This window comes from Sorghum bicolor, chromosome 5, assembly GCF_000003195.3.
Source record: "Sorghum bicolor cultivar BTx623 chromosome 5, Sorghum_bicolor_NCBIv3, whole genome shotgun sequence".
Classification (NCBI taxonomy): domain Eukaryota; kingdom Viridiplantae; phylum Streptophyta; class Magnoliopsida; order Poales; family Poaceae; genus Sorghum; species Sorghum bicolor.
The window spans coordinates 54,062,967-54,089,231 of record NC_012874.2 but is presented as its reverse complement, the minus strand read 5'-3'; positions in this window follow the sequence as shown (position 1 = coordinate 54,089,231).

The following is a 26,265-nucleotide window of genomic DNA, read 5'->3' as shown; positions in this document are numbered from 1 at the left end:
TACAAACATTAATATATACAAAACAATAGAAAAAAAATATATATTAGAGACTTATATACTACTTCTACAAACGAAAGTACTGTAGTGCTCCAAACAAGTAATACTATAATAATATACTAAAAAAATACTAGCATAATATAATTGATAACAATTCAAAACACTACATGTATACTAGCAATATTTTTTAGTGTAATAATATACTAGCATGCATTATTTTTTATATATTATTATGTAATACTATTGTATATACTTAAATATATATACATTCAAAATAATTCTAAACATTTTGTAGTATATATATATATATATATATATATATATATATATACTATCATACTAGACCATCTAGAGTGATATGATTGTAAGTATGTATGCATACATAGGTGATACTTATTGTATATAATATAGTAGTGGCATTTTAGTAATATATTTACAATATATTTTTTTTTGAAAAATTTTCGTGTGGTAAGATCTAGAGTATCTTAATATGAGTATCTAAATATACTCAAACCGATAAACAAGTATGAATACATACACAATGTAGTTTATTGAAGATGAGAGTAACTACACGTACGTGTACAAAGAAATTTCCCTATATATATATATCATTTTTCATGGTTGACCTAGTATTAATGTAGTTTGCAAGAATGAATTGTAGTATCTTCTTATGATCTTAGAAATTAGGATAGTTCAAATTAATTGGTTTGTTAATATCACTTGATTTGTTTTATTACTACATAATGTCTATTGTATAATTTAAAAGATTTATTGAAGTAACTAGACAAATAAAGGATATTATTAGGTTCTTCTTTAATCATACATGTTTACTAGTAAATATGGAATTTATAATTGTTTAAAAATTGAGTATGGATAGTAGATGGCAACCGTGACCGGGTCTTCGGTCTCTCAATGGGTTCAAAAGCGATACCGGCTGGAACTCCCTCTCATTACTTGTGGCAAGTGTGGGCAGAAGATTGTGATGGAGTACAAAGTGTCGAAAGAGGGAGTAAACAAGGGTCGTATATTCTACTAGTGTCCTGATCGTAATGTGAGTTATTTCCAGACATTTGCTTATATCTGTGCTTATTTTCTAATGATATTAATTAAACTTTTGATTCTCTCTTTTATTTTTAGTGGGACGGTACCGACGGATGTACAGGTTGGTACTGGGAGGAAGAATACATTAAACACATCAAGAAATCTTTTGCACAGATAGTCGAGGCTGAAGGAGATGAGGCAGTGAGCCCGCGAAAGGAGTTCAATGATGTTGATCAAGCGAATGATCTATCTATTATAGTTGGGATCGGACGCGAACTAATTATGTTGCTTAAGTGCATTTTAGTTTTGATTTTTGTAGTGCTAGTTGCAATTATATTTGTTGTAGCCAAGCTTGCTTGAATTAATCAACTATGTGTGTTAGACATGTTGTGCACTAAGATGAGAAACTATATGTGTGCATGGTTTTCATAATATATATGTCATATTTAATGCAGATGGTAACACGTAACTGGATGTATAATGCCGATCGGTGCTCCGAAGAGTTCATTAATGGCGTGCACTATTTCTTAAATGTTGCCGAGACAAATAAGAGGGACGGATTCATGTGTTGTCCATGTGCCGTGTGCAAGAATTTGACGGAATATTCTTCATTTGCACTTATTAAAGTCTGGTTTCGTACCAAACTATATTTGTTGGACCAAGCATGGAGAAAGAGAGATTATAATGGATGAAGGTGAAGAAGAAGAAGAAGAAGAATTGGACCACGCCAACATTATTGCTCAGTACGGTGGCTTCATTGATGTTACAATAGGAGAAGATAATGAAGAAGAGGTAGCAGCAGAAGATGATCGGGGCGATGATGCTTTTGGTGATGCCATCCGTGATGCACAAAGAGAATGTGAAAGTGAGAAAGAGAAAGCCAAGTTCGAGCGCATGCTAGAGGACCACAGGAAATCGCTATATCCCACCGCTGAAGAGGGGCAAAAAAAGATAGGTACCACACTAGAATTGCTGCAATGGAAGACAAAGAATGGTACATCTGACAAGGAATTTGGGTAGTTATTGAAGATCATAAAAAAGATGCTTCCAAAAGGCAATGAATTGCCCACCACTACATAGGAAGCAAAACAGGTTGTCTGCCCTTTGGGATTAGAAATCCAGAAGATACACGCATGTCCTAATGACTGCATCCTCTACCGTGAGGAGGAATACGAGAATTTGGATGCATGTCCAGTATGTAAGGCATCACGGTATAAGATCAGGCGAGATGATCCTAGCGATGTTGAGGGTGAAGAACGTCACAGGAAGAAAATTTCTGCCAAGGTTATGTGGTATTCTCCTATAATACCATGATTAAAATGTCTGTTCAGAAACAAGGACGATGCAAAGTTGTTGCGGTGGCATAAAGAAGACCGTAAGATAGACAATATGCTGAGACACCCTGCCGATGGAACCCCGTGGAGAGCGATAGACAGAGAACTCCCAGATTTTGCAGATGATGCTAGAAACTTGCGGTTCGCCTTAAGTACAGATGGTATGAATCCTTTTGGTGAGTAGAGCAGTAGTCACAGCACTTGGCCAGTTACTCTATGTATCTACAACCTTCCTCCATGGCTATGCATGAAGCAGAAGTTTATTATGATGTCGGTGCTTATCCAAGGACCGAAGCAACCTAGCAATGACATAGATGTCTACCTAAGGCCATTAGTTGAGGAACTTCAACTTTTATGGAGCAAACCATGAGATTAGTGAAGCATAGATCAAAGTGTATGAATCACATTATTATGGAGACCTTGACTGTGTATTTTCGAAAAAATGTCGAAAGGTCGTGTACCTTGGCCACCGTTGGTTTCTTCCTGTGAACCACCCAGTACGGAAGAAAGGCAAGCATTTTAAAGCCTCTCAATCGAACCGGGGATGATGTACTCGAAATGGTCAAGGATATAAAAGTGGTATTTGGAAAGGGACGAGACAGCGAACCTATTCCCAAGGACGCTAAGGGAACGTAACCATGTGGAAGAAGAAATCCATATTTTGGGAGCTACCTTACTGGAATGTCCTAGAGGTCCGCAACGCGATCGACATGATGCATCTGACAAAAAATATTTGTGTGAACTTGCTCGGATTCATGGGTGTTGTTGACACCATTTTTGGACACGTATCTTTTGACACGTACCCGGAGATTAGTAAAGCATAGATCGGCAGATGAAGCAACGGTAACTAGTCTGCAGAGAAGTTGCCGATGATGGTGGTTGCCGATGAAGAAGCAATTGAATGTGACTAATTCCTGAGGTGGTGACGTGTTCGTGCCGATGATCAGTATTAGTGTTTGCCGATGGCCACAACAGGAGGTCTGCCGATGACTATGAAGGAAAGCATGGAGATTGGCGATTGATCTGTGGCGGTGCCCCGGTCGGTTACAAGGGGGTAGTTTTATGTTTTCCTTAGTTATTAGAATTTGTTTTGTGTACGGGTTCCGTTTAGTTTGGAATTCGAATCCTAGTCGCGTCTGGTTGTAGCTCGTCAGACAGAGTATAAATATAGACCCTAGGGCAATGTAATGACCAATCTATCAATCAATCAAACACAAGTTTTTACTCATATTCCAGCATCTACTTTTTCGACGACTTCGTCATATTTTCTTTTTACTACAAGTTCTTAGGAATTCGTCGACTTAAGCTCGGCATGTTCTCAAGTTCCGCGTGATCACCTCTTGGCCGTGACATCCGGGCGCATCGCTGTTGTCGGGACCAAAGTGATCGAGTTACCACCTTTGTCGATTATAAGGTCAAATCGGCTGGCACGCCTTAACGTTTGAATTGGGTATTAGCCCTTTGTGTTTGCAGATCAGCTTTTGCATCAACACATCTTTTGGCATGCCCAGTGGGACAGATTCAAGATCAAGATCAACATGGCGAATACCGAGTTCGACTTGGAAAACGTCATCCCCGTGACGGAAGCCAATCTCAGAGATGAGCAGAAGCAAGCTATTGCAAAAGCTATGGAGGACTACAAACAGCAATGTTTAAAATCCTTCAGCATCAACAGGAGTGGCGAAGTGATCCAGAAGGAAGCATTGCCGGCACCTCGGCAGATTACTTTTGAAGCCAATCCTAGTAAACTTCAAGAAATGGTTGACAATGCTATCACCCATGCCTTGATTAATCAAGCTGGTGTGCGGTCCAACACAGTTTTCAATGTCGTGGCTAGAACTTTCAAGGAAGGACAATTGCCACCAAATTATGTGGGCCCTGCCTATCATCAGCCAGGATCACCAGTGGTCAAAGCTCCATCGGCTACTACGGCCGCTGCGGGTACAGAAACTACTGTTCCTCCAAGCACATTAGGACTCACTAATGTGCAATCTACGCCGATGACAACCAATCCATCAACATCAGATGAGCAAATCAAGCTTGCCTTAGATCTGTTGGCATCGACAATGTTGGGATCTGTTCCTCCTAATTGGTGGGGTTATGGTATGCCCCCTGAGATGATGTTGAAGACTCCTAGAACACCTCAAGTGGCTGACTTGAAAGGCAAGGCTCCTATGGCATCGGCACCTCCAAATCGCCGATGAATCAGAATCCCCAGTATACTACAACTACTACTGCTAGACCTTACACTGGGAATTCTCAAGCTCCAACGTTCCAGATGCCTAACGCATCGGTAGATTCAATGCCGACGCAACAGAGGTTTATGACACAGCCAGGGTATGTCAATTCAATGATGATGCCCAGTTTCCAGCCATCGGCAAGGTTTATGCCGATGAATGCTAATAATGGATGGACGGGATAGTTAGTCTTTCCACAGATGCCTCAGCAGAATCATCAGGCTCCAGGGTTTCAACAAGGCCAAATTCAACCCGGGTTTCAGAATCTAGGGCTGGTCAACCAGCCGATGAATCTGGGTTAGCAGATTGGTCGTCAGATGGTTAACCCAATGTTCCATGCAGATCGTGCACCTCAGCGACATGTGGAAGTATATCAGCAGGCGCCAGATCCACAACCACCTCATCGGCAAGACGCCGATGCTTATTGGGCCGATAAGATAGCTGAAGTAATGAGAGACCAATTTGGGATAAAACCCAAAGTCAACACTTACTCTTATCGGACGCCGTATCCTCCTGTATACGATTTAATTCCACTTCCAAATCGGTATAAGGTACCTGATTTCACTAAGTTTTCTGGACAGGATGATACATCGACTACGGAGCATGTCAACAGGTTCATCATCCAATGTGGGGAAGCTGCTAACAGGGATGAATTGAGGGTTCGTCTGTTCTCGTCATCTTTGTCTGGATCGGCTTTCACTTGGTTTATTTCATTACCTCCCAACTCAGTGATTACTTGGGCCGATTTAGAGAAGCAGTTCCACAAATATTTCTTTTCTGGAGTCCATGAAAAGATGATCACCGATTTAGTCAGGTTGAAGCAGCGCAATGATGAATCGGTTGAAAGTTTTGTGCAGAGATTGCGGGAGGTCAAGAATAAATGCTATAGTCTTGTTCTAGATGATCGGCAGCTTGCCGATTTGGCTTTTCAGGGACTTGCCACATATCAGAGACAAATACGCTTCTCAAGAATTCGAGAGCCTAAGTCACTTGGTACAGAGGATTTCTGACCAGGATATCAAACCCTTTGAGCCCAAGAGAGCATGGAGTAAAAAGGTATCATTTGTCGATGAAGCAGCAAGTTTAGATTCTGATGAAGAGCCAGTCATCGGTTTAGCAGAGTGGGTGAAGAACAAAAAGCCGATGTCTTGCCCTTTTTGACATAAAGAGCCAGAGAAGTTTGCATTTGACATTACCAAGGCCGATAGGATATTTGACTTTCTACTTCAGGATGGGCAAATCAAATTGTCGCCCAATCATGTAATACCATCGGCTGAGGAATTAAAGAAGATGAAATATTGCAAATGGCATAATGCAACATCTCATAGCACAAATGAGTGCAAGGTCTTCAGGCGAGAGCTGCAATCGGCTATAGAATCTGGGAGGATCAAGTTTGATAATTCCAAAGTTCAGAAGCCGATGAAGATCGATCAACATCCTTTCCCAATGAATATGTTGGATGCTAAGGGAAAGACCAAGGTCTTGACATCAGAAGCAGCTGAAAGAAGTGCATCGGTAGATCCTCAGCATCAGATTACTGCTGCTGATGCTAAAGGAAAGGGTTTAATCCAAGAAGGAAATAGCTCAGGAAGGCCTCTCCGATCTGGCATTGTGATAACTTATAGAAGGCATCAGGAGACTTGGCAGCAACCTGAAGATCGGTATCGGCGCCAGCAGGAGGATTATCGTCAGGAAGAAGAAAGACACTGACAGGAGTGGAATCGGCACAAAGATTACTGGAACTGCCCGTTCTTTATCCATTGCTGGGAATAGAACATCAAGTTGCCCACTGTTAGGGATTGCCCTGAATGCAATGGTTATGATCGGTATGACAGATCTGATCGGCGCTGTCAAGATGATGATCGACGTTTTAATGGGCCGATTAGGGGAAGAACTTCAGTTCATGATCGGTTGGGAGGCAGACTCAGTGTACGTGACAGACTTGGTGACCGTGTCGAGTATTTTCCCAGGAACCAGGAAGAACTTGAAGAGATGGCCAATGCACGGGTTCCCGATGAGTTCATATTTTGTAGGGATGCTAATACTTATCGGATGTGTTGATGCAAAAGCTGATCTGCAAACACAAAGGGCTAATACCCGATTCAATCGTTAAGGCGTGCCAGCCGATTTGACCTTACTATCGGCAAAGGTGGTAACTCGAATACTTTGGTCCTGACAACAGCGATGCGCCCGGATGTCACGGCCAAGAGGTACTCACGCGGAACTTGAGAACACGTCGAGCTTAGGTCAACGAATTCCTAAGAACTCGTAGCGAAAAGGAAAAAGTATGACGAAGTCGTCGAAAAGTAGATGCTTGGAATATGAGTAAAAACGTGTGTTTGATTGATTGATAGATTCATTAGAAGGCCCTAGGGTGTACATTTATACCCTGCTCAAAGAGCTACAACCAGACACGACTAGAATTCGAATTCCAAATTTTAACAGAATCCGTGTACAAAACGACTTAAATAACTAAGGAAAACATAAAACTATCCTACTGCGACAAACTAGGACACTTCTACCGATCAATCGGCAACCTTCAGGCTCTCCTTCCGCATCATCGGCAGACCTCCTTATCGTAGCCATCGGCACAAGTTAATAATGGCCATCAGCACAAACACACCGCCACCTATGAACTCAGTCATATTCGGCTATCCCTTCATCAGCAACCATCCTCATCGGCAACTCATCCTGTAGACCAACCACTGCTGTCTTGTCTTGCCGACCTGCATTCTACCGATCATGGACACGTGCCCAAAAACGGTGTCAACACATGCCCCCCAGTTTCGGAGTATGAAATCATTAATGCTCCAAAATTCTCCGCAGTAATGATGCCTTTCCGCAATTAATTCGCCCAATTTGGTAACCGACAACCTCAATCTGAACAACCCTGATCTGATCCTTCCGCAGACTCCTCGAAATCCTCAATGTCCCAAACGGACACCTCCATTTTAATCGCTCATCGGCAATATTACCGATATAGAGACTTGCCGATGGACTGACCAAGACGTCCAGTTCAGTAACGTATCTTATCCCCCCAAACGGTTATCTCCACTTCATTCGCCCATCGGCAATATTACCGTTACAAGGCGCTGCCGATGGACCGACCAGGAGATTCCGCACAGTAAAATATCTCTGGATAATGACCGCTTCCCATCAAATCTCTTGTACAATCCCTTGATTACCGTGCGAACAGTTACCATATCTACCTAAGTACCCTCGGATTTCACGGATACGGCGAAGAGATAAGTCAGATTTGCCCTTGCCCGTTTTGTCCTATAAATAGTTCCTTCTCGGGTACTCCTTCCCCATCACATCATTCCACAGCTCCAACTCCACTTTTCCGGTGGCAGCGCTGTTCAAGAGCTCCAAGATCTCCAACGAAGCCCCTTCTTCACCAACTCTGAAGCCCTCGATCATCCTCTTCGTGACGAGATGGCCATCAACTTCACTGTTCCTGAGGTTAGTTCTTCACTCCACCTTTTGTGCTTTTTCTCGCATCCCTGTTCATCCGCAATTCATTTTACTGAACATTTTCCTTTTTTTCATCCTTTACCTTCAAAACCATTAGAATATGTCCAATAAAATCGTCATCCCTACCGATCAGCCACACCTCCAATGTCTTGGTCCATTAGGAAATCCAGATCCCACCGATTTTATTAACGCAGAAACCAACAGGATCCCTTTTAGAGCCGAGAATTTTTCTTTGGATCTGTGGAAGGATACCTTTCGTTCCTGGCCCAGTCCTACCGTAGGATGGAAGGATTGGTTCTTGAGAGTTAGCCACTCAAATGAAGTCCAATGGGGTGAGAGAAAACTGGACCAATGCATTAGGCTATCCATTGCCGATATGCATAGGAATGAGTCACTGTTGATAGCTGCATCGTATTTCTGGTCAGACACACTCAATGCCTTTATGTTCGGCCATGGTCCTACTTCCCCAACACTTGCCGATGTAGTTATGCTTACCGGCCTAGATGTATCCTCTACCAACAGCACCCACTTTTTTGACACCGCACCTAGTGCCAAAGTGGAAACTCGCTCCATCGGCAGCTGGTCAGGGTACATTCCGAAGTACCGTAGAACGGGGCCCGTCAACATAAAGGAACAAACCACCTTTCTGAACATGTGGCTGGACAAATTCGTATTCTGTGGCCGATCGGCAGGATCGACCTCTGTCTATCTATCGGCAGCAGAGAGACTGGCTAACGGTGGCCGATTTCCCCTCGGCCGATACTTGCTTGGTGCTGCCTACCATCTCCTCCACCAGGTAGCTAAGAAACTCCTGCTTGGTCAGTCCATCAGCAACTTGGGGGGGTCCCTGGTGGTTTATTAACATGTGTCTCAACCTCCACATGCACAAGCGCCTTGAATTCGACCTCTTTGCAAAGCGTTTCCCCAGAGATATAGCTGAGAACCATGAACTGGATGAAGAGGAATCGGCAACCCGCCCTCCTCTGAACTTTGGCGAGGCTGCCATAGTTCTGCCCGGCACAGGAGGTAATACAGACCAGGTCAGCCGATTCTTCCAAACCCTGTACGAAGGCCTAACCAGAGAACAGCGAGCATGGATGCCCTATGAAGATCCAGACACCATGTTCCCTTTGGTTTTCCATCCATTCAACAATGCTCTTAACAAGGACGACGAAGTAATGATGGCACTGATTACCCCCAGAGTTATACCAGTGAACTTCTTCGGTAGTGGGAAAACTTCTAGCCAAACCTATGAGTTTTACAACCCATCGGCACTAGCTCATCAATTAGCTTTCGGCCAGCTGCCGATTGCACTCTGTTATGCCGATGTGATAAAACCCAGGGAAGTCATCACCAATCTCCTCGAGTGGATCCGAGTAGCCCAGCTAGCACCGAACGCCGATACAGATGTAGAACTGTCAGAGTGGGTTCCAGCCCTCTTTATTACCCAGGCATACAAGCAATGGTGGGAGGAGTGGAAGGAGCATCTGTTCTGCAGATCAGCCCTTACATATCGCGGCATGATCGATCCTCAGTACAAAATCCCCGATGACACTGTAAGTACCTCTAAATCGATGTTCTAATCTTTTTATCCTTATTTTCATCGGTAACTCACCCTTTGTGTCATGTTGCAGGTTGACTACACTCCCCCATCGATCAGCAGGAGCGGCAAGCCGATTGACCTGTTCCCATCAGGTTCGATCTCTTCAATCGGCAACAATGCTCCCACTCTAGCTGCCATCATGCACCGAGGTGTGCGCCTTAAGAAAGTGACCACCAAGAGGACCAAGACATCTCCATCGGTAGCCGCCTCTACCTTAGCACAGGCTTTCAAGGTAATCATTGAACCTTTTCATTCATACCGATTCTTCTTTTACATCTGCCACACTTGTACTCATAAATCTTCTCCGTATCAGCAGACCGGCGCATCGGTAAAGACTAGAAGCAAAGGTGCCGATGCCCCCCAGTCCAGTCAACCGAAGAGAAAGGGTGCCAAGAACACCAGGGCACAAGCAAAGCGCTAAAGAGTAGCAACGCCTTCTCCTCCCCCGGTATCTCCAATCCCAGTGGAATCTTCTCCTTCTTCTCCAGAAGCCCAGATGCAACAAGTGCCATCTCCCCCTCCAATGCAAGAAGCACCACAAGTGGAAGAATCCCAACTAGAAGAGCCTCAACTAGAAGTACCTCAGCCAGAAGACACATCGGCTGATGTGCATGAACAAACTACCGACCCAGCAGGTTCCATTATAGCATCGGTGGTCTCTTCCATCCAGACAAGTACTGTTCTTCCTCAAGGTAACACACTTTTATAAGATTATTGCCGATGAACTTATTTTCTCTATCTTACAGTCATCTCTGTTGTTTTTGTAGCTGACATAGCTCAATCGGCAGCCTCAGCCGATCAACCCGGGATTCCATCGGTATCCTCTATTCAGAGGCGAGAGATTGCCCTAAAACAAGTAAGTTATCCAGTCCCCGTCTGCATTTTACCAATTCCTGATCATAGAATAACTCGTTTTAACTCTTCTTCAGGAACAGGACTCTCCCGACAGACTATTTTCTTTCGCCATCGACATTTCTGAAGATGAAGGCGAAGAAGCAAGCTCTTCTCGGGCAGTTGGGATCACATCGGCAGAAGTCAGGGCAAAGCTAGAAGAATTATCAGCTCTGCTCCACCAAGACACAGCCCAGCTAGTCAATGATTCTGATCTAGCCAAGGCTTTATTCAAGACCCTGAGATGCCAAATCCCCGCCGATGCTGAAGAAGTTCTCTTCCAAGCAGCACACCTGGAGAGCCGTCAACTGCAGTACCAGAGGGCTGCCCAGCACCTTGCCGACAGAACCGCTCAGACTCGTCTTTCTGAGGAGATGATGAAAGAAAAACTTCTTACCGATGAAAAGCATAAGATCATCGGCACCTTGAAGTCCTCGGGAGATGCACTGAAGCACAAAATCTCTGATTTGTCGGCAAAAAGGTAAGCTTTGTTGGCAGAACTTAAACAAGTAGAGGATGCCCTGTCCCAAGCCAGACAGGAAGAAAGCCAACTGCCGGAGACAATCAAGCTTCTTGAGCAAGAGCGAAATGTCCATGGTTGCAAAGCACTGCAGTTGAAGAAGAAGTTGAAGCCAGTAGAGGGTTCTGCCGATGAAGACGTCAAAGAGATAGAAGCAGCCAACCAAATCCGCCTGCGTGCTATATCGGCCATCCAAGTGCTGCTAAACATGTGAGCCCTTCATCGGCAACATACTCGCCTCTTTCTGCTTTCCATCTTTCTTGATGTTTAGTCTAGCCGATAGGACTGTTATCGGCATCTTTTGAAACATTAAGCCCGGCCCCAGACACATTTCAATCCAGCCGATAGGAGTGTTAACGGTATTTAAACTTTTATGCATCGACCCATATGCTTGGGTAGTATTTCTTCAGATATTTGCCATTTAATGCTCTGGGAAATTCAACTCCTTCGAGAGTTTCTAGAATATAGGCATTACCAGGAGCCGGTCGACTTATCCGATAGGGACCCTCCCAATTGGGAGACCACTTCCCAAATCTTGAACTTTTAGTCCCGATCGGCAAGATCAATTTCCATACCAAATCTCCATCGGCAAACTCCTTAGTCTTTACTTTCTTATCATACCATCTAGCAACTCTCTTCTTATTTTCTTCTATACTCATTAAAGCCTTTAGCCGATGTCCTGCTAGATCATCTAACTCATCTGTCATCAAAGTAGCATAATCATCGGCAGCCAATTGATCTTGAAAAGATAGTCGCCTAGATCTAGTCTTAATTTCCCAAGGCAACACTGCATCATGTCCATACACCAATTGATAAGGTGAAACCTTGGTTGATCCATGACAAGCCATCCGATAGGACCATAAAACTTCATTTAACAATGTGTGCCACCGCTTAGGATTTTCTTCAATTTTTCGTTTGATAAGCTTGATAATTCCCTTGTTAGATGCCTCGGCCTGCCCATTAGCTTGAGCATAATAAGGAGAAGAGTTTAACACTTTAATTCCCATACCGATTGCGATTTCATCAAACTCCCCCGATGTGAACATAGTACCCTGATCGGTAGTAATTGTTTGAGGAATCCCAAATCGGTAAATAATGTGCTCCTTCACAAAATCAATCATATTGGCCGAGGTAACTTTCTTCAAAGGAATGGCCTCAACCCATTTGGTGAAATAATCGGTGGCAACCAAGATAAACTTATGCCCTTTGCTAGATGGTGGATAAATCTGACCGATTAAGTCAATAGCCCATCCCCGAAACGGCCAAGGTTTGATAATAGGATTCATGGCCGATGCGGGTGCTCTTTGAATGTTGCCAAATTTCTGACATCCTTGACATCCCTTGAAATATTTAAAGCAATCTTCAAGTATGGTCGGCCAATAATACCCGTTCCTCCTAATCATCCACTTCATCTTAAAAGCCGACTGATGTGCTCCACATACCCCTTCATGAAATTCTCCCATCAAACTCTTAGCTTCATCATCACCTAAGCATTGGAGAAGAATCCTATCAATAGTTCGATAATACAATTCATCTTCGAGGAGCACGTACTTGGTAGCTTGAAACCGAACCCGTCTTTCGACTCTCTTAGATGGATCCTTTAAATAATCAACGATTTCCTTTCTCCAATCATCGGCATCAATTGCCGATATTGTATTATTCATAGGCTGATATCCCGAGGCATGCTGAGCCAACCGATTGGCTTCTTCATTATGCAATCGAGGAACATGCTCTAATCGGAAATCTTTGAATTCCTTTAACAGTTGGATACTCTTTTCGTAATAAGTTATGAGAACTTCACTTCGGCATTCATAGCTTCCAGCCAATTGATTTATAACTAGCATAGAATCCCCAAAAACCTCAACAGCATCAGCATGAACTTCTCTTAATAATTCCAATCCCTTTATTAAAGCTTGATATTCAGCCTGATTATTCGTCGACGTGGCAACAATCGGCAAGGAAAACTCATACTTCCTTCCTCGAGGGGAAATTAATACTATACCGATTCCAGCCCCCCGGTCACACGTAGATCCATCAAAGAAAAGTGTCCAAGGTACAATTTCCAAAGCCTCTACTGTACCGCAATGTTGAGTTACAAAATCGGCCATTATCTGCCCTTTAACTGCCTTAGCCGATTCATAACGCAGATCGAACTCCGACAGCGCCAAAATCCATTAACCAATCCTGCCACTCATAATCGGCATGGACAGCATGTACCAGACCACGTCATCCTTGCAAATAATAGTGCATTCGGCCGATAACAAGTAGTGCCCTAACTTGATACAAGAGAAATATAAGCACAAGCATAGTTTCTCAATAGCCGAATACCTAGTCTCAGCATCAATCAACCTCCTGCTTAATTAATAAATTACACGCTCCTTCCCTTCAAATTATTGAATTAAAGCCGAACCGATGACCATCCCATCGGTAGACAAATACAATCTGAAGGGCTTCCCTTGCTGAGGTGGAATTAGAACCGGAGGATTCACTAAATAATTCTTGATTTCATCCAGAGCCAACTGTCGTTCCTTCCCCCAAACAAACTCTTGATCGGCCTTTAACTTAAGAAGAGGACTGAAAGCACGAATTTTACCAGACAAATTAGATATAAACCTTCTGATAAAATTTACCTTGCCGATCAAGGACTGGAGCTCGGTCTTGTTGGTAGGGGCCACTATTTTATTGATGGCATCAATAGATCTTTGACTGATTTCAATCCCCCTTTGGTGCACCATGAAACCAAGAAATTGTCCTGCCGATACACCAAATGCACACTTATTGGGATTCATTTTCAAACCATGCTTCCTTGTGCACTCCAACACCTTTCGTAAATCGGCAAGATGCTTTGTGAAGTCTCCAGACTTAACCACCACATCATCAATATAAATCTCCACCAGCTTGCCGATGAACTCATGAAATATAAAATTCATGGCCCTTGATAAGTAGCACCAGCATTCTTTAAGCCAAAGGTCATGACTATCCATTAAAACAATCCAACATGACTAGGGCACCTGAACGCGGTCTTTGCAATATCTTCTTCAGCCATGAATATTTGATTGTATCCTGCATTGTCATCCATAAAGCTAATAATCCGATGCCCAGCCGCAGCGTCAACTAGCAGATCGGCAACTGACATTGGGTATCCATCCATCGGTGTAGCTTTGTTAAGATTCCTGAAATCAATGCAGACCCGAAGCTTCCCGTTCTTCTTGTAGACCGGAACAACATTGGAAATCCACTCGGCATACCGACACTGCCGAATAAACTTGGCTTCAATAAGTCTGGTTATCTCGGCCTTAATATCAGGGAGAATATTAGGATTACATCGGCGAGCCGGCTGCTGATGTGGCCGAAATCCAGACTTGATAGGTAACCGATGTTCAACAATTGATCGGTCCAAACCGGGCATCTCAGTATAGTCCCAAGCAAAGCAATCTTTATATTCCTTTAACAAATCAGTTAACTATTGCTTACACTCAGGATTCAACTTAGCACTAATAAAAGTAGGTCTAGGTTTATCACCACTACCTATATCTACTTCTACTAAATCATCGGCCGATGTGAACCCCTGGCCTAACTTTCCATCATCGGCGAACCTATCCATTAGAAACCTTCATCAGAACCGACTGCTTGGATCGATGGAATTTCATAATCGGCAACCTTGAGAAAATCCTTCTCCCAAGCTTCTCCTGAAATACACCTAGTTTTTCATAGGTATGCCTCTGCCGATGCAATAACATATGAAGAGTCTCCTAGGACAATTTCAATCTTGTCACCTACCCACTGGACCAAACACTGGTGCATTGTAGATGGGATGCAACAATTGGCATGAATCCAATCTCTCCCCAACAGTAAATTATATGCACCTTTTCCACTGATCACGAAGAAAGTTGTCGGCAAGGTTTTGCTGCCGATGGTCAACTCAACACATACTGCCCCCTTGACCGGAGATACGTTCCCCTCAAAGTCCTTTAACATCATATCGGTCTTGGTCAAATCCTGATCTCCTTTCCCAAGTTTCCGACACACTGCATAAGGCATGATGTTAACAGCAGCTCCACCATCAATGAGAATCTTAGTCATTGGCTGACCATCCTCTCTTCCTTTGACAAATAAAGCCTTGAGATGTTGTCTTTCATTGTCGGTAGGCTTTTCAAAGATGGCGGTCATTGGATCCAGAGCCAACTGGGCTATTTGTTCGGAAAACTCCATCTCATCATCACTAGACGGCGCCAAGAATTCCATCGGCAACATAAATACGATGTTGACATCTGCCGATGGACCTTCCCCTTTTGGATCTGGTTGCTGCTGATCCCCAGACTGGCCAGAATTCTCACCTTTGCTTAGCCCCTCTCGCCTTTCATGCTGCAGTCTTCTCTTTTGTGTTCTGGTCAACCCCTCCGGACACCAGGGGGAAGTTGCTGCTGCCTTACCGATGGGTGATGATTTTCTCTTGACTCCATTCGGTAAGTATTGGCATCTCGGCAGAACATGAACTCATCGGGAACCCGTGCATTAGCCATCTCTTCGAGTTCTTCTTGGTTCCTAGGAAAATATTGAACACGATCGCCAAGCCTGTTGTGCACACTGAGCCTGCCCCCCAGCCGATCGTGAACGGACGCTCTTCCTCTAATCGGCCCATTAGATCGCCGATTGTCGTCGTGATAGTGAACGGACGTCGTGATAGTGAACGGACGCTCTTCCTCTAATCGTGAACGGACGCTCTTCCTATCATATCGATCATAACCATTGCACTCAGGACAATCTCTGATAGTGGGAAGCTTAATATTCTCCTCCCAACAATGAATGAAGAACGGGCAATTCCAGTGATCTCTATGCCGATTCCACTCTTGCCGGCGCCTTTCCTCCTCCCGATGGTATTCTTCCTGCCGGCGCTGATATCGGTCCTCATGTTGCTGCCAAGTTTCTCGAGGCCTTCTGTGAGTTATTACAATACCAGATCGGGGAGGCCTTCCCGAGTTGGCTCCTTCCTAGATTAAGCCTCTTCCCTTGGCATCGGCAGTAGTGATCTGATGCTGAGGACCTCAGCTGCTTCCGATGTCAAGACCTGGGCCTTCCCTTTGGCATCCAGCATGTTTGTTGGGAAAGGGTGTTGATCAATTTTCATCGGCTTTTGAGTTTTGGAGCTGTCAAATTTGATCCTCCCAGATTCTATAGCCGATTGCAGCTGCTGTCTAAAAACTTTACACTCATTAGTGTCGTGAGAAGTTGCATTGTGCCACTTGCAATACTTCATCCTTTTTAATTCTTCAGCCGATGGGATCACATGATTAGGTGACAGCTTGATCTGACCTTCCTGGAGCAAAAAGTCAAATATTCTATCGGCCTTGGTGGTGTCGAACGCGAACTTCTCTGGTTCCTCATGTCCAAAAGGACAAGACATCGGATTTTTATTTTTTACCCATTCTGCCAAGCCGATGACTGGTTCTTCATCAGAGTCCGAACTTGCTGCTTCATCCACAAATGATACCTTTTTATTCCATGCTCTCTTGGGTTCAAACAGCTTGATGTCTTGATCAGAAATTCTCTGCACCAAATGACTTAAGCTTTCAAACTCCTGAGATGCATATTTGTCCCTTATGTGCGGCAATAAACACTGGAAAGCCAAATCGGCTAGCTGCCGATCATCTAGAACCAGAATATAGCATTTGTTCTTGACCTCCCGTATCCTCTGCACAAAACTTTCAACTGATTCATCATTGCGCTGCCTCAATTTGACCAAATCGGTGATCTTCTTCTCATGGACACCAAAAAAGAAGTATTTGTGCAATTGCTTCTCTAGATCGGCCCATGTAACCAGTGAGTTAGGAGGTAATGATATAAACCAGGTAAAAGCCGATCCAGATAATGATGACGAGAATAAACGAACCCTCAATTCGTCCCTGTTAGCAGCTTCTCCGCACTGGATGATGAACCTATTAACATGCTCCATGGTTGACGTGTCATCCTGCCCGGAAAACTTAGTAAAATCCGGTACCTTGTACCGATTCGGAAGCAGGATCAAATCATATGCGGGAGGATATGGTGTCCGATAAGAGTAAGTGCTCACTTTGGGTTTTATCCCAAATTGGTCTCTCATTACTTCAGCAATCTTATCGGCCCAATAAGCATCGGCATCTTGCCGATGAGGTGGTTGCGGATCCGGTACCTGCTGGTAAGCTTCCACTTGTCTGTGCGGCGCACGATCTACATGAAACATTGGGTTAATCATTTGGCCCCCATTCTGCAGACCACCAAGCTGTTGCCCGCCAATCTGCTGTCCGCCGACCTGCTACCCAATATTCATTGGCTGGTTGGGGATCCCCTGATTCTGGAACCCGGGATAGATCTGGCCCTGCTGGAACCCTGTAGCCTGATGACTCTGTTGGGGTGTTTGCGGAAAGACTTGCTGCCCAAGCCATCCATTATTAGCATTCATCGGCATAGGACCTACCGATGACTGGTAATTGGGCATCATCATCGAATTGACATACCCTGGTTGAGTCATAAACCTCTGTTGCGTCAGCATTGAGTCTGCCGATACGTTAGGCATCTGGAACGTTGGAGATTGAGAATTCCCAGTGTAAGGTCTTGCAGTAGTAGTTGTAGTATACTGGGGACTCTGGTTCATCGGCATATTTGGAGGTGCCGATGCCATAGGAGTCTTGCCTCTCATATCGGTTGCCTGAGATGTGCCAGGTGTCTTCGAGTATTCCAGGGGCATACCATAACCCCACCAGTTGGGAGGAGGAACCGGTCCTAACATTGCCGATGCCAATAGATCTGTAGTGAGCCTAATCTTCTCATCTGAAGTCGGTGGATTGGTTGTCATCGGCGCAGATTGTGCATTGGTGACTCCCAACGTGCTTGGAGGAACGGTAGTCTGTGTTCCCACAGCGGCTGTAGTAGCCGATGGAGTTGTGACCACCGGTGACCCTAGCTGATGATGAGAGGGACCCACATAATCTGGTGGCAATTGTCCTTCCTTGAAGGTTCTGGCCACGGCATTGAAAACCGTATTGGACAGCACACCAGCTTGGTTGATTAAAGCGCGGTTGATAGCACTATCGACCATCTCTTGAAGTTTACCAGGATTGGCTACAAAAGTAACCTGCCGAGGCGTCGGCAATGCATCCTTCTGGATCACTTCGCCGCTCCTGTTTATGCTGAAAGACCTCAGACATTGCTGCTTGTAATCCTCCATGGCTTTAGCAATAGCTTGCTTCTGCTCATCCTTGAGATTGGCTTCCGTCACGGGGATGACGTTCTCCTGATCAAACTCAGAAGTTGACATGTTGATCTTGATCTTGAATCTGTCCCACCGGGCATGCCAAAAGATGTGTTGATGCAAAAGCTGATCTGCAAACACAAAGGGCTAATACCCGATTCAAACGTTAAGGCATGCCAGCCGATTTGACATTACTATCGACAAAGGTGGTAACTCGAATACTTTGGTCCTGACAACAGCGATGCGCCCGGATGTCATGGCGAAGAGGTACCCACGCGGAACTTGAGAACACGTCGAGCTTAAGTCGACGAATTCCTAAGAACTCGTAACGAAAAGGAAAAAGTATGACGAAGTCATCGAGAAGTAGATGCTTGGAATATGAGTAAAAGCGTGTATTTGATTGATTGATAGATTCATTACAAGGCCCTATGGTCTACATTTATACCCTGCTCAAAGAGCTACAACCAGACACGACTAGAATTCGAATTCCAAATTTAAACAGAATCCGTGTACAAAACGACTTAAATAACTAAGGAAAACATAAAACTATCCTGCCGCGACAAACTAGGACACTTCTACCGATCAATCGGCAACCTTCAGGCTCTCCTTCCGCATCATCGCAGACCTCCTTATCGTAGCCATCGGCACAAGTTAATAATGGCCATCGGCACAAACACACCGCCACCTATGAACTCAGTCATATTTGGCTATCCCTTCGTCAGCAACCATCCTCATCGGCAACTCATCCTGTAGACCAAGCACAGCTGTCTTGTCTTGCCGACCTGCATTCTACCGATCATGGACACGTGGCCAAAAACGGTGTCAATAGGATGGAGTCAAGGGAAAGTCGTCGCCCATTGGCAAGGCAGCCACAACTTCCTCCATGGTGTCCAGAGGGGTTGACTAGGACACGGAAAAGGAGGCAGCAGCGCGAAAGACGAGAAGAGCTAAACAAAGGCGAGAATTCTGGCCAATCTGGAGATCAGCAACAACCGGATCCTAAGGGAAAAGGGCCATCAACAGGTGTTAACATGGTATTTATGTTGCCGATGGAGTTCATTGCGCCATCCAGTGATGATGAGGAGCTGGATTTTTCTGACCAGATAGCTCAGTTGGCTCTGGATCCGATGACAGCTATCTTTGAAAAGCCTGCCGATAATGAAAGGCAACATCTTAAGGCTCTGTTCGTCAAAGGAAGAGTTGATGGGCAGCCGATGACCGAGATATTAATTGATGGTGGGGCTACTATTAACATTATGCCATATGCAGTCTATCGGAAACTTGGGAAAGGAGATCAAGATTTAACCAAGACCGATATGATGCTGAAAGACTTTGAAGGAAATGTGTCTCCGGTTAAGGGAGCAATATGCGTCGAGTTGACCATCGGTAGCAAAACCTTGCCAACAACCTTCTTCGTGATCAGTGGAAAAGGTGCCTACAATTTGCTACTGGGGAGAGACTGGATCCATGCCAATTGTTGCATCCCATCAACAATGCACCAATGCTTAGTCCAGTGAGTAGGTGACAAGATTGAGATTGTACTGGGAGATTCTTCTTATGTCATCACATCGGCAGAAGCAGACACTTATGAAAGGACCAGGTGTATCTCAGGGGAGATTTGGGAGAAAGATTTCCTCAAAGTTGCCGATTATGAAATTCCACCGATCCAAGCAGTCAGTTCTGATGAGGAGTTCTAATGGATAGGTTTGCCGATGATGGAAAATTAGGCCAGGGGTTTACGTCGGCTGATGATTTGGTAGAAATAGATATAGGTAGTGGATATAAGCCTAGACCTACTTTTATTAGCGCTAAGTTAAATTCTGAGTGTAAGCAACAGTTAACCGATTTGTTAAAGTAATATAAAGATTGCTTTGCTTGGGATTATACTGAGATGCCTGGTTTAGACCGATCAATTGTTGAACATCGGTTACCCATCAAGTCTGGATTTCGGCCACATCAACAGCCAGCTTGCCGATATAATCCCAATATTCTTCCTGATATTAAGGCCGAAATAACTAAACTCATCAAAGCTAAATTTATTCGTCAATGTCGGTATGCCGAGTGGATTTCCAATGTTGTTCCAGTTTACAAGAAAAATGGGAAGCTTCGAGTTTGCATTGATTTCAGGAATATCAATAAAGCTAGACCGATGGATGGTTACCCAATGCCGGTTGCCGATTTACTAGTTGATGCTACGGCTGGGCATCGGATCATAAGCTTTATGGAGGGCAATGCTGGATATAATCAGATATTCATGGCTGAAGAAGATATTCCAAAGACTGCATTTAGGTGTCCTAGTCATGTTGGATTGTTCGAATGGATAGTCATGACCTTTGGCTTGAAAAACGCTGGTGCTACCTATCAGAGGGCTATGAATTTTATCTTTCATGAGTTCATCAGCAAGCTGGTGGAAATTTATATTGATGATGTGGTGGTTAAGTCTGGAGATTTCACAAGGCATCTTGCCGATCTGCAAAAAGTGTTAGAATGTACAAGGAAACATGGTCTAAAGATGAACCTAACAAGTGTGCATTCGGCGTATCGGCAAGGCAATTTCTTGGTTTCATGGTGCATCAAAGGGGAATTGAAATTAGTAGGAGATCTATTGATGCTATCAACAAAATAGTGGCTCCTACCAACAAAACTGAGCTCCAATCTCTGATCGGCAAAATAAACTTCATCAGGCGGTTTATCTCTAATTTGTCTGGTAAAATTCATGCTTTTAGCCCTTTACTTAAATTAAAAGCCGATCAGGAGTTTATATGGAGGAAAGAGCAACAGTTGGTTCTGGATGAAATTAAAAATTATTTGACAAATCCTCCAGTCTTAGTTCCACCTCAGCAAGGAAAGCCTTTCAGATTATATTTGTCTACCGATGGGATGGTCATCGGTTCGGCTTTAATTCAAGAATTTGAAGGGAAGGAGCGTGTGCTTTACTATTTAAGTAGAAGATTGATTGATGCCAAGACCAGGTATTCGACCGTTAAAAAATTATGTTTATGCCTATATTTCTCATTTATTAAGTTGAGGCACTATTTGTTATCGGTCGAATGCACTGTTATATGCAAAGATGACATGGTCCGATATATGCTATCTATGCCGATTATGAGTGGCAGAATCGGTAAGTGGATTTTGGCACTGTCGGAATTCGATCTGCGGTACGAATCGGCTAAGGCGGTTAAAGGGCAGATTATGGCCGATTTTGTGACTCAACATTGCGGTGCAGTGGAGACTTTGGAAATTGTGCCTTGGACGCTCTTCTTTGATGGATCCACTTGTGACCGGGGGGCAGGAATCGGCATAATGTTAATTTCCCCTCAGGGAAGAAAGTATGAGTTCTCTTTGCCGATTGTTGCCACGTCAACAAATAATCAAGCTGAGTATTAAGCTTTAATCAAGGGGTTGGAGTTGTTAAAAGAAATTCATGCTGATGCTGTTGAAATCTTCGGGGATTCTATGCTGGTTATAAATCAATAGGCTGGAAGCTATGAATGTCGAAGCGAAGTCCTTATAACTTATTACGAAAGGAGTATGCAACTGCTAAGGGAATTCAGAGATTTCCGATTAGAGCATGTTCCTCGGTTACAAAATGAGGAAGCTAATCGGTTGGCTCAGCATGCCTCAGGATATCAACCCATATTGAGCAGTTATCGGCAATGAGTACCGATGATTGGAGAAAAGAAATCATTGATTATTTAAAGGATCCATCTAAGAAGCTTGAGAGACGTGTTCGATTTCAAGCTACTAAGTATGTGCTCCTCAAGGATGAATTATATTATCGAACAATCGATGGAGTTCTTCTCAAGTGCTTAGGAGATGATGAAGCTAAAAGTTTGATGGGAGAAATCCATGAAGGAGTGTGTGGAGCACATCAGTCGGCTTTTAAGATGAAATGGATGATTAGGAGGAATGGGTATTATTGGCCAACCATACTTGAGGTTTGTTTTAAATATTTCAAGGGATGTCAAGGATGTCAGAAATTTGGCAATGTTCAAAGGGCACCCGCATCGGCCATGAATCCCATTATTAAACCTTGGCCGTTCCGAGGATGGGCTATTGATTTGATCAGCCAGATTTATCCACCTTCTAGCAAAGGGCACAAGTTCATCTTAGTTGCTACCGATTATTTCACTAAGTGGGTTGAAGCTATTCCTTTGAAGAAAGTCACATCGACCAATATGATTGATTTTGTAAAAGAGCATATTACTTACCGATTTGGTATTCCTCAAACGATTACTACCGATCAGGGTACTATGTTTACATCAGGAGAGTTTGATGAATTTGCAATCGGTATGGGAATTAAAGTGCTTAATTCTTCTCCTTATTGTGCTCAAGCCAATGGGCAGGCCGAAGCATCTAACAAAGGAATTATTAAGCTCATCAAAAGGAAGATTGAAGAAAATCCTAGGAGGTGGCATACGTTGTTGAATGAAGCTTTATGGTCATATCGATTGGCTTGTCATGGGTCGACCAAAGTTTCGCCCTATCAGTTGGTGTATGGACACGATGCTGTGTTGCCATGGGAGATTAAAACCGGATCTAGGCGACTATCTTTTCAAGACCAGCTGACTGCCGATTACTATGCTACTTTAATGAAAGATGAGTTGGATGATTTGGCAGGGTATCAGTTGAAGGCTTTGATGAGTATAGAGGAAAATAAAAAGAGAATTGCAAGATGGTATGATAAGAAAGTAAAGGCTAAGGAGTTTGCCGATGGAGATTTAGTATGGAAACTAATCTTACCGATCGGGACTAAAAGTTCAAAATTTGGGAAGTGGTCTCCCAATTGGGAGGGTCCTTATCGGATAAATCGATCTGCTCCTGGCAATGCCTATATTTTAGAAACCCTCGAAGGAGTTGAATTTCCCAGAGCATTAAATGGAAAATATTTGAAGAAGTATTACCCAAGTATATGGGTCTATGCATGAAGAGTTCAAGTGACGATAACACTCCTATCGGCTGGATTGAAATGTATCTGAAGCTGAGTGTGGTGTTTTAAAAGAGGCCGATAACAGTCCTATCGGCTAGACCAAAATAATCAGGAGTTTAAAAGAAAAGAACAAGACATGCCGCCGATGAAGAGTTCACATATTTAGCAGAGCCTGGATTGCCGATATGGCGCGCAGACGAATCTGATCGGCTTCTTCTATTTCCTTCATATCTTCATCGGCAGAGCCCTCCACTGGCCTCAGCTTCTTGTTCATTTGCAATGCCTTGCGGGCTTGGATGTTTCGCTCCTGTTCGAGAGTCTTGATTGCTTCAGGCAACTGTCTTTCTTCTTGTTGAGCTTGGGACAGAGCTTCTTCTATTTGCTTAAGTTCCGCTAGCAGAGCTTCCCTCTTTGCCGATAAGTCAGAGATCTTCTGTTTCAGCATGTCTCCGGAGGATTTTAGAGCGCCGATGCTCTTATGCTTTTCATCAACAAGATGCTTCACTTTCATCACCTCCTCTGAGAGTTGGGCATAACTGGCTCTATCGGCAAGGCGCTGAGCGGCCTTTTGGTACTGCAGCTGACGACTCTCTAAGTGTGCAGCCTAAAAAAGAATCTCTTCGGCATCGGCAGGGATTTGACCTCTGAGAGCCTTAAACAGAGCCTTGGCTAGATCAGAGTCATCGACCAATTGCGCTGTATCTTGATGAAGCAGGGCTGACAGATCCTCCAGCTTTGCTCTGATCTCTACCGATGAGATCACAATCGCTTGGGAGGAACTTGCTTCTTCGCCTTCGTCATCAGAAATTTCAATAGCGAAGGAGAACAGACTGTCAGGAGAATCTTGTTCCTGAAAGAGGACAAGAGATGGGTTATTTGATGGCGAAATATTAGTGAAATACAGAATGATAATCAAATAACTTACTTGCTTCAGAGCGATTTCTCGCCTCCGGCTAGTTGAGGCCGATGGCACTATGGGTTGATCGACTGGAGTTGCCGATGAAACAATGTCAGCTGAAAATTAACAGAGGTAATTATAAAATGGGAAAGTAGGTTCATCGGCAATAATTTCATAGAGAGTACGTTACCTTGGGGGTGCAGTACTTGTCTGAATCGAGGAAACTACCGATGCTATGATTAAGCTTGCTGGATCGGCGGTCTGCTCGTGTACATCAGCCGATGTTTCTTCTGGCTGAGGTTCTTCTGGCTGGAGTTCTTCTGGTTGGGGTTCTTCTTGTGGCTGAGGAGGAGATGATGCTTGTTGTATTTGAGCTTCTGGAGAAGAGGGAGATGATTCCACCGGGACCGGTGACCTTGGAGGAAGGGGAGGCGTTGCTGTTCTCTGATGCTTCGCTTGTGTTCTGGTACTCTTGGAACCTTTTCTCTTTGGTTGGCTGGACTAGAGGGCATCGGCAGTCGTACTTCTGGTCTTTGCCGATTTGCTAGTGTGCTGATACAACAATGAAAGTTTTATGAGTGCAAGTGTAACAGGGTACCGATGAGGTTTTGATTGGAATAATAATGGTTATCGATGAAGTTCCCATGCTAGCTGGTGTGTCCTGAAAAATCGTGTGAATGTAATAATGAAATCAGTGTAAGTTGAGAAATTCAGGAATTTACCTTGAAAGCTCGTGCCAAAGCGGTGGCAGCTAACAACGGGGATGTTTTTGTTCGCTTGGTGGTGATTTTCTTGAGACACACACCCCGATGCATTAAAGCGGCCAAGCTTGGGGTGTTGTTGCCGATCAAAGAGATCGGGCCCGATGGAAGGAGTTCGATCGGCCTGCCGCTTCTGCTAACTAATGGTGGCGTATCATCGACCTATATAAAACAAAGAAAGTAAGTTACCGATGGAAAATGAAAGTAAAAGGATTGAAACATCGGTTAAAGTACTTACAGTATTATCAGGGACTTTGTATTTGGAGTCGATCATGCCACGGTATGTGAGGGCCGATTTGCAGAACAGATGCTCTTTCCACTCTTCCCACCACTGCTTGTACGCATGAGTAATGAAGAGAGCTGGGATCCAAGCTGATAGATCGACATCTGTATCGGCATTTGGCGGGAGTTGGGCTATTCTGATCCACTCAAGATTGCTGGTGATGGTTTCCCTTGGCTTTATTACATCGGCGTAGCAAAGTGCAATCGGCAGCTGTCCAAAGGCTAGCTGACGAGCTAGTGCGATGGGTTGTAGAACTCATAAGTCAGATTAGAAGCTTTCCCACTACCAAAGAAATTCACTGGTATGGCCCTTGGGGTGATAATTGCCATCATCACATCACGGTCCTTATTGAGAGCATCATTGAAGGGATGGAAGGTCAGGGGAAATCTGGTGTCTGGATCTTCATAAGGCATCCATGCCCTCTGTTCCCTGGTCAGACCTTCATAGAGAGTCTGAAAGAATCGGCTAATCTGGTCTTCATTACCACCAGTGCCAAGTAAGACTATGGCGGCTTCGCCAAAGTTCAGAGGGGAATGAGTTGCCGATTCTTCTTCATCCAGTTCATAATCCTCGGCTATGTCCCTAGGGAAGTGCTGTGCAAAGAGGTTGAATTCAAGGCGCTTGTGCATGTGGAGATGAAGCCACATGTTGATAAACCACCAAGGACCCCCCTAAGTTGCCGATGGGTTGGCCGAGCACAAGTTTCCTGGCTACCTGGTGGAGGAGGTGATAAACAGAGCCGAGCAGGTATCGGCCAAGAGGAAATCGGCCGCCATCGGCTAATATTTCTACTGCCGATAAGTAAACAGAAGTTGGTCTTGCCCATCGGCCACAGAATACAAACTTATCCAGCCACATATTCAGGAAAGTGGTCTATTCCTTTGCATTGACAGGTCCTGTTCTTCGATACTTCTTAATGTACCTAGACCAACCGCCGATGGCACGAGTTTCTACCTTGGAACTGGGTTTGGTGTCAAATAGATGGCTGTTATCGGCAGTGGATATGTCTAAGCCGGTGAGCATGAGCACATCGGCAAGTGTAGGTGAAGCAAGGCCATGGCCAAACAC